Source organism: Mirounga leonina, unplaced genomic scaffold, assembly GCF_011800145.1.
Source record: "Mirounga leonina isolate KUSES-001 unplaced genomic scaffold, KU_Mleo_1.0 Mir_173, whole genome shotgun sequence".
Lineage (NCBI taxonomy): Eukaryota > Metazoa > Chordata > Mammalia > Carnivora > Phocidae > Mirounga > Mirounga leonina.
Window position 1 is genome coordinate 42,515,854 of NW_023270447.1, and position 14,862 is coordinate 42,530,715.

Genomic DNA, 14,862 nt, shown 5'->3' on the forward strand with positions numbered 1-14,862 from the left:
CCCCAGGACCACAGAGAGACTGCACAGGAGAGGCATGGTGGAGACAGACCAGGCATGAAATTATACATTTACTGAGACCCTGTGACTATAGAACAATCACCCACGGAGCCTGCTGCTTACAAGGAAACTTGTCACTAACCATTGTGTAAAGCCCAAAGTTTTCAGATGACCATATGGTAACCCATGGATAAGTAAATGTACATCCTAAGCCAACACAGAATGAGATTTTGTGTTTCAAAGTATGAGAAGAACACACGGTCCTTGTTACAGACTCAAACAATACTGCGAAGAAGAAAAGGCTTCAAAATTCACCTCAAATCTTTCCACCCCAAAATGATACCATTCTTAACATGCTGGCAAAGATCCTTCCAGCTTGTCCACTTTTGATAGGAAAGAAAGCATGAAAGACTGGAAAAGTAGGAGCGACATATTTATACGCACATAGCACAAGATCAGGAAGGATGCTGAAAACCTTGCGGCCAGTGATCATATAAGCCCCAGGTTGCTGGCTGACAAAGTAAGGAGGCAATGAATAGTTCCATAATGTTACTCATATCAACCATTAAGATGTTACAATAAATAATTCTATATATTCAACTTTTAATTGAGATATAATTTACATTTTAGGAAATGTACCCATCTTCAGTTACATAGTTCCAGAAGTACTGACAAATGCATATATCCATGTAACCAATGCCCTTACCAAGATAGAGAGCATCCTGAACAACCCAGAAAGTACCCCTAAGATCCTCTGTAGTCAATGCTTGCTTCCATCTGCACCCCCATCTCCATTCTAGGCAACTACAGTTCTGATTTCTATCATCATAGACTAATTTTGTCTGTTCAAGGATTGCATATAAATGGAATCATACTGTATGTACATTTTTCATTTGGCTTCTTTAGAGATTTCTTAAACATTTTAATAATGAAATAAATTTTAAATTTATTCTTCAATAATATATTTTAAACCTCATATTGATATTAGTTGCAGAATCCAGTACAGAGAAAATAATTTACTATTTAAAAAATTAAGTTCAATATTTTTTTAAAACAATTGGTCTGTTGTTGATGTATAAGGAGTTTTCTTTGACTTCATGTTCCCTGACCACCCATTCTTGGGTTGATCTCCTCTGCCATACCCTCCCATTGCCTTCTGTCCTTCCCTGACTCCCAACCTGGGATGGATTGTTAAGCAGTTGTCCTCTCTGCGGGACTACAAGCCTGTAAGGGCAGGCATCTAGAATGTTTTGCCATCATTGTATCTTTAGTGTATCCTACCGTCTAGCAGCATTGTCCAATAGGACTTTCTGTAATGATGGAAATGTTCTATAATCTGCATCGTCTAAATGGCAGCCACCAGCTACAGGTGAGCTACTGAGCACATGATATGTAACTAGAGCAACTGAAGAACTGAATTTTTTTTTAAGATTTTATTTATTTATTTGCCAGAGAGAGAGAGCGTGCAAGTGAGCGCACAAGCAGGGAGAATGGTAGGCAGAGGGAGAAGCAGGCTCCCCACTGAGCAAGCAGCCCGACGCGGGACTCAATCCCAAGACCCTGGGATCATGACCTGAGCGAAAGGCAGATGCTTAACCAACTGAGCCACCCAGGCGTCCCAAGAACGTAATTTTTAAGTTTAAATTTTAACAGCCACACGTGGCTAGTAGCTGCCGTATGGTACAGCATAGGCAGAGCATAGTAAATTTGTTGAATTTAATGGAACTTTGTTGAAAAATAACCCTTTTTGGGAGAGATCTAAGTGGCTAATTTAAAAGCACCCAAATTCCTATAAAATGCTTTCATACATGCCCAAAATAAATAATTCATTAAGTACCTTAATTTTCCACAAAAAGATTAGGGAGAGATGTCAAAGTCTGGGCAGTCCCACAGGAGTATGTCACGCATGTGAATGGCATTTATCTTATGTGAGTGGTAGAAAACAGATTAAGTATGACTATCACTCACTGTGTTTCCAGAATGACACTTTTCATCCCACTTAAACCAATGAATAATTATCCTTCACAACGCAATCATGAGCCCATAAATTATGTTGCTAATGTCTTGCTTCTTTCCATTTATATTCTGATCTTTATCTCTGAACTTGTTTCTCTAATCTATATCCATATATATTCAAACTATGAATGTTTTTGCTCATGGACAGAAGCACATGTGTTCCTAAGACGTTTGAGGTGTGTGCCCAGAGAGTAGAGAGACTAAGGAACAGGTGGCTTTATGGAGCTGCCATCATGGCCTCACAGTCCTGTCTCCTGCCCAGAGAATGGCTAACTATGTATCCTTGCTAGAAAAGAAACATAGAAATAACAATGCCAATATAAGCATAGTGATTAATACTCCATTGGGCAGGTTCTGGAACTCAACTAACTGGGTTTGAATCCTGGGTCAGCCCTCAATTCTGACTGACTTTAGGCAAGTTACTTAACCTCTGGGTACCTCAGTTTAACTGAAAAATAGGAATATATTAAATAGGACTCTACCAGGCAAAGCTGTTGGAGGATTAAAATTAAATCGGGTGACACATAGGCAGCACTTAAACTAGTGTTAGGCAAAAAAGTAAGCACTCAAAATGTTAATCAATGTTACTGCAATTCTTTTTATAATAATAACAATTTTTGTATAATGCTTTTCAGGTTACTGAGTCTCGCGTTCTCCTCTAACAATCTGGCAAAGTCGGAAAGGAGGAGCATTAATGATCACAATAAGGAAATCACATCTCAGAGATGCACTGACCGGGCCCGTGGTCTCTCAGTGAGCTCGCTGTGCATTGTGCCCAAAGCCTCCAGCGCTAGCAGCCTTAAGTTCTCAGGCTCAGCCAAGGAGAAAGTCCAAGTGAGCCAACAGGCCAATACGGTAGTGAGCACAGATGGACTATTTAGAATCCTACAGTATGCCGGGGGCTTTACTTCTGTACTCACTCGCTCAATAACCCCACAAGGCAGGAACTGTTATCATTGCTTTATAATGATGAGACCTAGGATCAGAGAGGTTAAGTGACTTGCCCAAGGTCGCATGGCTGAACTGAGGTCTAATCCAGATCTTTCGGACTCCAAAACCTAGCTCTTTCTATTCTCCCAGACTGCCTGGGCAGCTCGAGCCCCACTGAGGGGTGGGGACAGAACTTGAGTTTCTTCCCTAAAAAAGAGCCAGGTGGGGACACACACCCACATCCCCACAGGGCTGTGATCTGCCCCTAACTCCAGTCAGGACTGTCTAGCTAATGGGTCTAAACTTTAGCTGGTGTTCTGGTTTCCCTCCAGAAGCCAGGTAACTCACCTTACCTGCTACATGGGGATCCCAATTCCCCTGCCTATCCCCTAACAGGCCCTTCTCTCTCTCTCTTTTTTTTTTTTTAAGATTTATTTATTTATTTATTTGAGAGAGAAGCGGGACAGGGATAGAGGAAGAGGGAGAGAATCTCAAGCCCAGACTCCCCAGTGAGCGCAGAGCCGGACATGGGGCTCAGTTCCACGGCCCTGAGATCATGACCTGAGCTGAAAATAAGAGTCAGACGCTCAACCGACCGAGCCATCCAGGCGCCCCCTACCTTCTTTCAATATTGAAGCTAACCAACACCAAGCCACACTCCCAGAGGCCAGGATGACAGCTGCTGGGTGCATGCCTCAGGAGTTAACATTACCTGCTGAGTTTTAGTCAAAAACCAAAGTCACTTCCACTTCTTCTCTTTAGTTTTCTCTGACAGGTGGTTGGAGCCAACGCCCAGTCAGCTCTGTGGCCAAGTCCACGTAACACATCACATAAAAGGGTGGCTAGCACTTCAAACTATTTATTTGACTCCAAACTCCAGTTACTTTGCATGATACCATAATCACAGACATACAGAGCTTCAAGTTTGTTCTTCTAGGAACATAAATTAACCAAGAACCAGAGGGTTCTATCATGTGGGGGAGGGGTAGTTTTTTAATTACCCTCTGAAGGCGTATTCAGATTTATTGAAAACAAATTAGTAAGGGCTGATCTAATGTACAAAATCAACCCTCACAGACTCTGGAGCCAGAATGCCTGAATTCATGTCCTAGTTCTGCTCCTTATCAGCTGTGTGACCTTGGCCAAGTTGTGTACCCTCTCTGTGTCTCAGTTTTGTTATCTGTGAAATTAGTATACTAGGTGTATCTTCCTCATAGGGCTATTTCAAGCATGAAAGGAATTAACACATGGCAAGTGCTTGGAATAGGCTCTGACACAGAGCAAGGAGCATGTGAGTTTCTGTTATTTTTATCAGCTGTATTTTTCTTTTCTTTTTCTCACAGATATCTTATTCCTAAAAGTAAGGAATGATTATTCATCCAACTGATTGGTTTCCTGACCAAGTCTAGTCTTGATTTTATAGAAAAGGACACCAGTGGGGTGAAGTCACCTGCCTGAGATCACATAGCTAATACACTGAAGGCAAGAGTGGTTGACTTGTCCTTGAAGCTCTACGTAATACCCACCTACAAACAAAACTGAGGACTGCAGGGCATCTTGAAATCAGTGTAGTCGCTGACCCAAGTGGTATATGTCCAGAGAGAACAAAGGAAATGTAAACAAATCTTTGTGTTTATTGAACAAAGGAGCCCTGCCACAAACACAGGGAATTTGGTTTTAAATTGTTACCAATAAAGAATAATGTTCAAATTTGTTTCCCATCTGTAGCTGCTCACTTAGAACAAGCAAATGGCCTGGCCCTCAGTTTGGCAAAGACTAGGAGCATCAGAACAACATTTGGCCTAAACAACATGAAAGCATTTTGTGACTGGAATAAAATAAAATAAAATCGCATGTCTGCATCATTACTATCAGCCTTGTTGTTAACAAGCCCCTGGCTACAATCCATTTCCTTCCCAGAACCAGCTGGATCCTTCTGCAGCAGCCTCACGGGCCACACTGGGGGATCCATTCTCTTCTCTACTCCTAAAGCTTGGTGTGGCCACTGAGGGTTCTGATCCAGTAGTCATTCGTTTCAGGGAACACGTGGGTAACTCCGGGAAGAAGCCCAGTGCAGAGGACACCTGCAAAGTGGACCCGACACTCGCTGCGCCGCAAGCTAGCTGCTTGTGTCAGTCATTTCACATCCTAGACTCTGGCTTCATGCTCTGTTACATGGGCCTGTGCAGGCTGTTCCTCCTGAGTGGTCTACGTTTCCATACGGAGTAGCCACAGAAGCCCTGGAGGGCAGACAGCACGTACCAGCTGGGCCTGATGCCACACAGAGCAATGGGGCGTCTACATTTATACCTGGCTACTCATACTTTCTTGCAGTGGCTTGACTCAATACCTCTGACAATGTGTGCTTGAGCTGTGGAAGCTTTCTCATCCTTCTTTCCCTTCTTCCTTAGGCCACAAATGCTGGCAGACTGGCCAGGAGCAGGTGGACTATAATTTGGCTTCAGAGAGAAAAATACTCCAATTCTGCTGACTCCACCTTCTAGCTCTGTGTTGCTGTGTCTCCCAGTGGGGTGGTACTGGTAATAATGATGATCATGATAAAAACATCAACGATGATGATACAATAATGACAGTGGTAACAGTTAACCCCTCAAGGGTACTTACTTTATGGCAGGTGTTGTTACAAGCTAGTTTTATTATCCTCATCTTACACATCAGAAACCTAATGCACAGACAGGGTAAGGAAGCTGTCTGAGATCCCACAGTGAGTAGAAGTGAATCAAGTTATTGATTCAGTGCAATTACAATCAAGATCCCAGCAAGTTATTTTGTGGATATTGACAAACTGGTTCTAAAGTTTCCATGGAGAGGCAAAAGATCCAGAATAGCCAAAATAATATTGAAGGAGAAGATCAAAGTTGGAGGACTGATACTACCCAATTCCTGATATAAAGCTACAGTAATCAAGACAGTGTCGTATTGATGAAAGAATGGACAAACAGATCAATGAAACAGAACAGAGAGCCCAGAAATAGACCCACATAAGTATAGTCAACTGATCTTTGACAAAAAGCAAAGGCAATACAAAGGAACAAAGAGAATCTTTTCAACAAATGGTGCTGGAACCACTGTACATGCACCTGCAAAAAAGTGAATCTGGACACAGATCTTACACCTTTCACAAAAATTAACTCAAAATGGATCATAGACCTAAATATGAAATGCAAAATTATAAAACTCCTGGAAGGTAACAGGAGAAAAATCTAGATGATCTTGAATATGATAATGACTTTTGAATTTATTTTTTTAAAGATTTCATTTATTTATTTGTGAGAGAGAGAGAGAGAGTGCCAGCACTAGTGGGGGAGGGGCATAGGGACAAGCAGACTCCCTGCTGCGCACGTAGAGCTCGATCCCAGGACCGCAGGATCGTGACCTGAGCAGAAGTCAGACGCTTAACGAACTGAGCCACCCAGGCGCCCCACAATAATGACGTTTTAGATACTACTGGGAAGACATGATCCATGAAAGGAGTAACTGACAAGCTGAACTTCATTAAAGTTAAAAAAAAAATTCTGCTCTGCAGAAGACAGTGTCAAGAGAATGAGAAGACAAGCCACAAAATGGGAGAAAATATTTACAAAAGAAACATCTGATAAAGGAATGTCGTCCAAAATATACAAAGAAATCTTAAAACTCAAGGAGAAAACAAAAACCTGATTAAAAAACAGTCCAAGACCTTAACAGATACACCTCATCAAAGATATAAAAATGGCAAATAAGCATATGAAAAAATACTCCACATCAGATGTCATCAGGTAAATGCAAATTAAAACAACAAGATACTGCTATATACTTATGAGAATGACCAAAATCCAGAACACTGACAACACAAAATGCTGGGGAGGATATGGAGCAACAGGAACTCTCATTCTTTGCTGGTGGGAAGGCAAAATGGTACAGCCACTTTAGAAGACAGTTTGGCAGTTTCTTACAAAACTGAACATATTCTTAGCATATGATCTAGTAATCTCACTCCTTGATATTTACCCAAAGGAGGTGAAAACTTACGTTCACACAAAACCCTGCATAAAGATGTTTATAGATTTATTCATAACTGACAAAGCCTTGAAGAAACCAAGATGTCCTTCAGTAGGTGAATGGATAAACTATAGTACATCTAGACACTGGAATATTATTCAGCACTAAAAGAAAATGAGCTATCAAGCCATGAAAAGACATGAAGGACACTTAAATTCATATTATTAGGTGAAAAAAAGCCAAACTGAAAAAGCTACATACTGTCTAATTTCAACTGTATGACACTCTGGAAAAGGTAAAACTATGGAGACAGTAAAAAGATCAGTGGTTGCCAGGGGTTGGGGGGAGGGGAACAGGGAGGGGATGAATGAATAGGCGAACTGAGGATTGTTAGGGCACTCTATAATGGTGGATACCTGTCATTACACATTTGTCTAAACCAATAGAATGTACAACACCAAGAGTGAACTGTAATGTAAGCTATGGATTTTGGGTGATCGTCAATTGTAAGATGTACCACCCTCATGTGGGATGTTGATAATGGGGGAGCCTGTGGCAGCAGGGGGTATACAGAAAATCTCTGTATCTTACTCTTAATTTTGCTCTGAACCTAAAACTGCTCTAAAAAAATAGTCTTAAAAAATTTAGATGCTCTATTAGCCTACGACCCAGCAATTGCACTACTGGGTATTTACCCCAAAGATACAAATGTAGGGATCCGAAGAGGCACATGCACCCCAATGTTTACAGCAGCAATGTCCACAATAGCCAAACTGTGGAAGGAGCCGAGATGCCCCTCAACAGATGAATGGATAAAGAAGATGTGGCATATATATACAATGGAATATTATGCAGCCATCAAAAACCCGAAATCTTGCCATTTGCAATGATGTGGATGGAACTAGAGGGTATTATGCTAAGCGAAATAAGTCAGTCAGAGACAGACAATTATCATATGATCTCACTGATATGAGGAATTTGAGAAACAAGACAGGATCATGGGGAAGGGAGAGAAAAATGAAACAAGATGAAACCAGAGAGGGAGACAAACCATAAGAGACTCTTAATCTCAGGAAACAAACTGAGGGTTGCTGGAGTGGAGGGGGGTGGGAGGGATGGGGTGGCTGGGTGATGGACACTGGGGAGGGTATGTGCTATGGTGAGCGCTGTGAATTGTGTAAGACTGATGAATCACAGACCTGTACCTCTGAAACAAATAATACATTATATGTTAATAAAAAAAAATTAGATGCTCTAAGTTTTCATTCTAGGACAGAAATTCTCAAACTTTCTGATTTCAAGACCCCTAAAGACTAAAATATCGAGCCCCGGACACCTGGGTGGCTCAGTTGGTTGGGTATCTGCCTTTGGCTCAGGTCATGATCCCAGGGTCTTGGAATCAAGTCCCACATGAGGCTCCCTGCTCAACAGGGAGTCTGCTTCTCCCCATGCCTGCAGCTCCCCCTGCTTGTGCTCTCTCTCTCTGACAAATAAATAAAAAAAAAAAAATCTTTAAAATATTGAGGACCTCGAAGAGAAAATTTAAAACATTTGTTTACTAATTTATTGAAAAATAAAAAAGTAATGTCATTACTTAACATAAATAATACATTTCAATGAAAAATAACCATATTTTATATACACACATACATACTGAAAAGGATGGCATTGTTTAAATTGTTGTAAATCTATTTGGCTTAAGAGCAGACAGCTGGATTCTCCTCTTTCTGCATTTAATCTGTTGAAATATGTTGTTTTGGTTAACGTATATAAAGAAAATGTGGCTTTACACAGCTGGAAAAGGGAGGGGTATTTTAATAGTCTTCTCAGATAATTTAGAATATCCTTCTGTGATACTATACTAAAATTTGACAAGTGGCAGTTTCTTAAAGGTTCGTCATGATGTGAATCTGAAGCCTTATCAGTGAACTTTTCATAATCTGTTACATTAAAATGGGTTGGTTTATCTTGGACTTTAAAGATCTTTTACCCACATATGATTTTGTAACACCATGCATTGTCCATTTAGAAAATACTGTTCCAATGAGTTATGTACATATTCCAAATGTGAACACATTTAATTACATAACAGAGAAAAATCATTTTTGTCAATACCATTACCAATCTCATCAGTAAAGACCAGAAAGCTGTTGAGTGCCTGAGTGGCTCAGTCAGTTAAGCATCTGCCTTCTGCTCAGGTCATGATCTTGGGGTCCTGGTTTCGAGTTCCCCGTCGGGCTCCCTGCTCAGTGGGGAACCTGCTTCTCCCTCTCCCTCTGGCCCTCTCCCTTCACGCCCCCCCTTGCTCTCTCTCTCTCTCTCCTCTCAAATAAATAAAATCTTAAAAAAAAAAAAAAGACTGGAAATCTGTCAAGTGCATGGTGGTGGCTAAAATTTCCCAAAATTTTAATTTTTGCTTAGAAGCTCAAATTTTATTATTGGTGAATACCATCTCCTGTTTATTTGAAGTGGCAGACTCATTTTGTTCATTTCCAAGAATATTCAAAAATAACTAACCATACTTTGACAATCATTTTTTTTTTTTAGTGTAGTTGACACACACCGTTACAGGAGTTTCAAGTGCACAACATAGTGATTCAACTTCTCTTTACGTTACGCTCTGCTCACAAGTACAGTTACTGTCGGCTCCCACACAAGACTGGAACAGTACCACTGACTATAGTCCTTCTGCTGTACCTTTTCTTCTTGTGACTTATTCTCCCATACCTAGAAGCGTGTATCTCCCTCTCCCCTCCACCCATTTTGCACCCCACCGCCTGGCAACCATCAGTTTGTTCTCTGTATTTATAGGTCTGATTCTGCTTTTTCTTTGTTTGTTTGTTCCTTTGTTTCATTAGATTCCATGTATGACTGAAATCATATGGTATTTCTCTTTCCCAGTCTGTCATTTTTGCAAGTAAAAAAGTGGCTAGTTCATGTCACAACTCAAATGCTTTTCTTTGTGACAACTATAGGACTTCAGCAGCCAGCATTTCTGCATATTTCCCATTTTGCCATATGGAATATTAAAGACATGTACCCATGGGTCAAGATTTAATTAAATTAATAATTTTTACTGCTTCATCAAAGACATTCTTAAGTACAATTGGCTTTTTTTTTTTTTTTTTTTAACTACAAGGGCAGGCTGGTGGGGATGACAAGGACTTCTAGCAGATTTTGAGAGTTTGCTATGACTGTCTCAATTTAGGCTAGGGCCCCAGCAGTGTTACCTAAACCATTGCTTTTGTATAATCAGGATGGGTAAACTGCAGTTTGGAGGACTTAAAGACTATCCCAGCCAACAAAAGGCAAAGCCAGGATTTGGACTCTAAGCTCAGTGCTCTTTCCGTCACACCCCACAGCTGCCCTTCACCACCCCTCTGGGGCCTGGACTGGTGTGAAGCTCTCAAAACAAAATAGTTTAACTCGAGCCCTGCGCACCATAAGCCAGAGAAAGGCCTGGATGGCCTGTTTCCCATTTCTGAACAAACAGCCTGGGATCTGGGGGCAACTCTAAGTGATTGTGGTAGATCCGGGCAAATTTTGGGACTCTGAATAAAAAAGGACTTGGTATTTTTTATAATGTAGGGAAATGAATACTAGTCATCTTTTGGCGCCACCATTTTCTCCATGACCCCCAGAAAGTGGTGCTTATAGCTAAGACTTTTTGAGCATTTATAAGGTGCCAGACACCATCCTAAGTACCTTGTACACATTAATTTATTCATCTTGAAAACAATCCCATGAGTTAGACCCTATTATTACCCACATTTTAGAGATAAGGAAATGAGACACAGAGAGGTTAAGTATTTGCTCAAAGTCACACAGGTAGGTAGTGGAAGAGCCCGGACTCAGACCCAGACCTTTGGACACAGGAGAACATACTATTAGCCAATGCACCATTCCCAGTGAATCCAGACTGTGGTCTTTCACTGTCCCCCACTCCCCCTAACCGGGACTACAGAATATTCTTGCCCTTTTAATGAATCCATCCAGCATGTAACAATACCCACCAGTACCGAGAACAACTAAATCACTCCTAGTTACATATGATGGAAGTCACCACAGAGAACGAACTTTTTAAATACAGTACAGGCATCGTTCATACCGATGCTTAATCAACCTAAAAAGTGAACTGCAAGAAAAAGAAGTTAGTTTATGAGCTTTCTGGGAATTGAGACCCGATTGCCTCCTTTTTTCCTTTTTGTATTCCCCTTAGCACTCCATGTGTTATTGTGAACTTCAGAGGCATTTAATAAAGGCTAGTTGATTAAGTAAATGGAAGCCTCAAGTGTATTTAGGGCAAATGAGCTTTGGAGACACCCCATTTATAACTTACCCATTTGACAAGACGTCACATCCACAAATCCTTCCCAACATTTATTGCTTAATTTTCAAAGTGCCCTCCCCCTCTCCTCAGGGACGGAGGTGGGGCCAAGAGTTATATTCTCATTTTGACAGGTGAGGGAAACTGAGATATAAAGAGTTTAACAGTCCTTTGCCATGGCAACCCAGCCAGTCACAATTACGCTTCAGGGCCTGGGTCTTGGTATCAAAGAGGTACATGCCAAAATCCCGGTCTCCTACAGGACCGACCCTTCTCAGAAGAGGGAGGAGGCTCCCGACATGAAATAAAATGCTTAGCTAAACCTAAAGGAAGGCTGCCAAACACAGTTAGGTCATCGCATTTGACTCTGAGAGGACATTCTGTTCACGCTATCAACTTGCATTCACTTTCAGCACACTTCACCATAAATACTTCTGACCCACTATCTCGGGAAATACTTTTTATCTTAATAAACTCGATGCAAAACATGATCTAAATCGGCCTGCACGTTCTTGAGCTGGAGCCACAAGCTGCATTTAATAAAAATCAGTGGAAATAGCAGGGGACTTCTGAATAACCGCAGTTCGTTATCTGACGTGGGGCTGCTGGGAAGCCTCGAACACACGGGGAGCAGGAGGTCGGTAAGTTGAAGGTATGGAGAGAGCTCAAGACCACTGGATGACCCCACTCGCTGGAGCTTAGTTCCCACTGGAGGCACTATTTATAATGATGGGCTGCAGCACGGTAATGAAGAACACGGCTCTGGAGTTGGATGCTTGGCTAAATATCGGAATCCCACCACTCACCTGCTGGTACTTGACATCTCCAAGCCTCAGTTTCCTCCACTGTACAATGGGGCCAATAATTGTACTTACCCACTAATGTTTTCGTGGGGGTCACATGAGATAATCAATTTCTGGAACATCAAAAGCACTCACTACAGGGAGCTATAATTAGTGAGAGCCAGAGATTCTCAACCCTCATGAACATCACTATCACTTGCAGAATTAACAAACAAACAAAACCAACACTGACACCTAGGTCTTACCCCTAGAGATTCTAATGTAATTGATCCTGGGTGGAGTCTGATATAAGCTTTTTTTTTAGGCGCTCCCCCAAAAGATTCTCTGGAGAGGTCAACAGGAAGACATGTGGCTACAGTAATTTTAAACCCCCACTTTCTGGCCACTGAGTCTTGCCTGGCTTCCTGCTAAGCCCAGTTTCTACTGCTCAAAAATCTCCAGGATTCTCCACTACAATCCCTATCGTTCAGAAGAAACCAAGACAGAGACATTAAAGTACAGAGACACCTCCACGAAGATAAATATTCCCTGGCCAAGCAAAGCTGCTACAGAGCAGGAGATGTGATGGTTAAAAGTCCAAAGAAAGAAAGAGCTGTGCTGGGCTGGCTCTGGGCCTACCACTCACCTTCTCTTGAGAGCTCACGTACTAAGGCATCAAGTTGAGCTTGGGTTAAGGACCTGTGAGTAACAAGAGGGGTTGAAAGACTGTCCCTAGGACCAAAGACAACAAACAGCCAAATATGTGGCTCCTTTTTGGGGAGCAAACACATATACATCAGAAATGGTTCTGCAAATGTGCACTTAGAGCAAAAACCTCTGTAAATCTGGACTAATGGGGAAAAGTAGCTGCCCTTACAGGTTTTTCTTCAGGAAGCACAGTAAATACACAGCAACTCAAAGGAGTTTAAGAAAACTTTGCTACCTAGAGGCTTGATTTAATGAATAGGTCATTTTTTACAAGTAGACCAATTGTATGTAAATGGCCTCTTAAAAGCTCAGGAAAACCACTTTGTCCTCTTAAGTAGCTCAGATCTACTCAGAACAAGAATTGCTGGCCTCCAGCATTTCGGCCGCTTTCTGCCCCAGCTATAATTAATAAAAGGTGGAAGTAAAAAGGAACACACGTGTTGAGCACTGATTCTATCAGACACTTTCTGCCTGCTATTGCATTTTATCTTTTCCAGAACGCTGTGGTGTATATGGGTTTTTGTTACCCAATTTTAAGGAAGATACATAGGCTAACAGAGGTTTCCGCATAGCAAGGCCCAGCATGGCCGGGACTGAATCCAGTTCTATCTGACACCTTCCCCGTCCCCACTCCCAGTTTGTCCCCTTTCAAGCTGCTCTTTTATACCCCACTGTCATTAAGAACTTCTTCCACTATCAACTCACCTGAATCCATCCAGATGACATCTCCTTTTCACACCAAAGAGGCCATGATCTCTATGTACCCTTATTTTTTTCTCCAGGAGCCGGGTGTCTAATGGGATCATTGGCAACTGCCAACAAGGTTACTCTAGTGACTTTTTTTTCTAGTTTTAAACTTTTTTGGACTTCTGTGACTTATTAAAGTATCCAATTTATTTTACTACAATTTTCAACCATTTTTATTATGTGGGGGTTATTATGATTTAGAATTTGGGGGTTATCATTTTATTCATATTTGTCATGTATATGTGTTGTTTAAGTTTAGAAATAATAAGAATACTTTAAAATGATGAACAGAAAAGAAGACATCCAAATGGCCAACAGACACATGAAAAAGTGCTCAACATCACTCAGCATCAGGGAAATTCAAATCAAAACCACAATGAGATACCGCCTCACATCAGTCAGAATGGCTAAAATTAACAAGTCAGGAAACAACAGATGCGGGGATGCGGAGAAAGGGGAACTCCTACACTGTTGGTGGGAATGCAAGCTGGTGCAGCCACTCTGGAAAACAGTATGGAGGTTCCTCAAAAAGTTGAAAATAGAGCTACCCTACGACCCAGCAATTGCACTACTGGGTATTTACCCCCAAGATACAAATGTAGTGATCCGAAGGGACACATGGACCCTAATGTTTATAGCAGCAATGTCCACAATAGCCAAACTATGGAAAGAGCCTAGATATCCAACAACAGATGAATGGATAAAGAAGATGTTGGGTATATATATATAATGGAATATTATGCAGCCATCAAAAAATGAAATCTTGCCATTTGCAATGACATGGATGGAACTGGAGGATATTATGCTAAGCGAAGTAAATCAATCAGAGAAAAACAATTATATGATCTCACTGATATGAGGAATTTGAGAAACAAGACAGAGGATCATAGGGGAAGGGAGGGAAAAATGAAACATGATGAAACCAGAGAGGGAGACAAACCATAAGAGACTCTTAATCTCAGTAAACAAACTGAGGTTTGCTGGAGTGGAGGGGGGTGGGAGGGATGGGGTGGCTGGGTGTTAGACACTGGGGAGGGTACATGTTGTGGTGAGCGCTGTGAATTGTGTAAGACTGATGAATCACAGACCTGTACCCCTGAAACAAATAATACATTATATGTTAATAAAAAAAATAAAATAAAATGATGAGCAGAAGCACACTTAACCATTAGAACAATAACTTGACTTGGATACAATCAATCCCATTCAGCTGAAATTCACAGGGACACAAGGTTCTGGTTTGAGGACTGGTCCCTGCATCTTTGAGAAGTATTCCCAATCTTGTTTCTGACTCTCCTGGTCTTCATCGATCCTAACTATGAAGTAGTGATTATTTCAACTACACTCCCAACT

General features: G+C 41.3%; 1 protein-coding gene across 1 annotated transcript in view; it reads right to left on the minus strand.

The window, feature by feature from the left end:
- Positions 1–14,862, minus strand: part of ROR1 (receptor tyrosine kinase like orphan receptor 1) — a 398,622-nt gene that overhangs the window by 130,120 nt on the left and 253,640 nt on the right. The window lies entirely within an intron of this gene.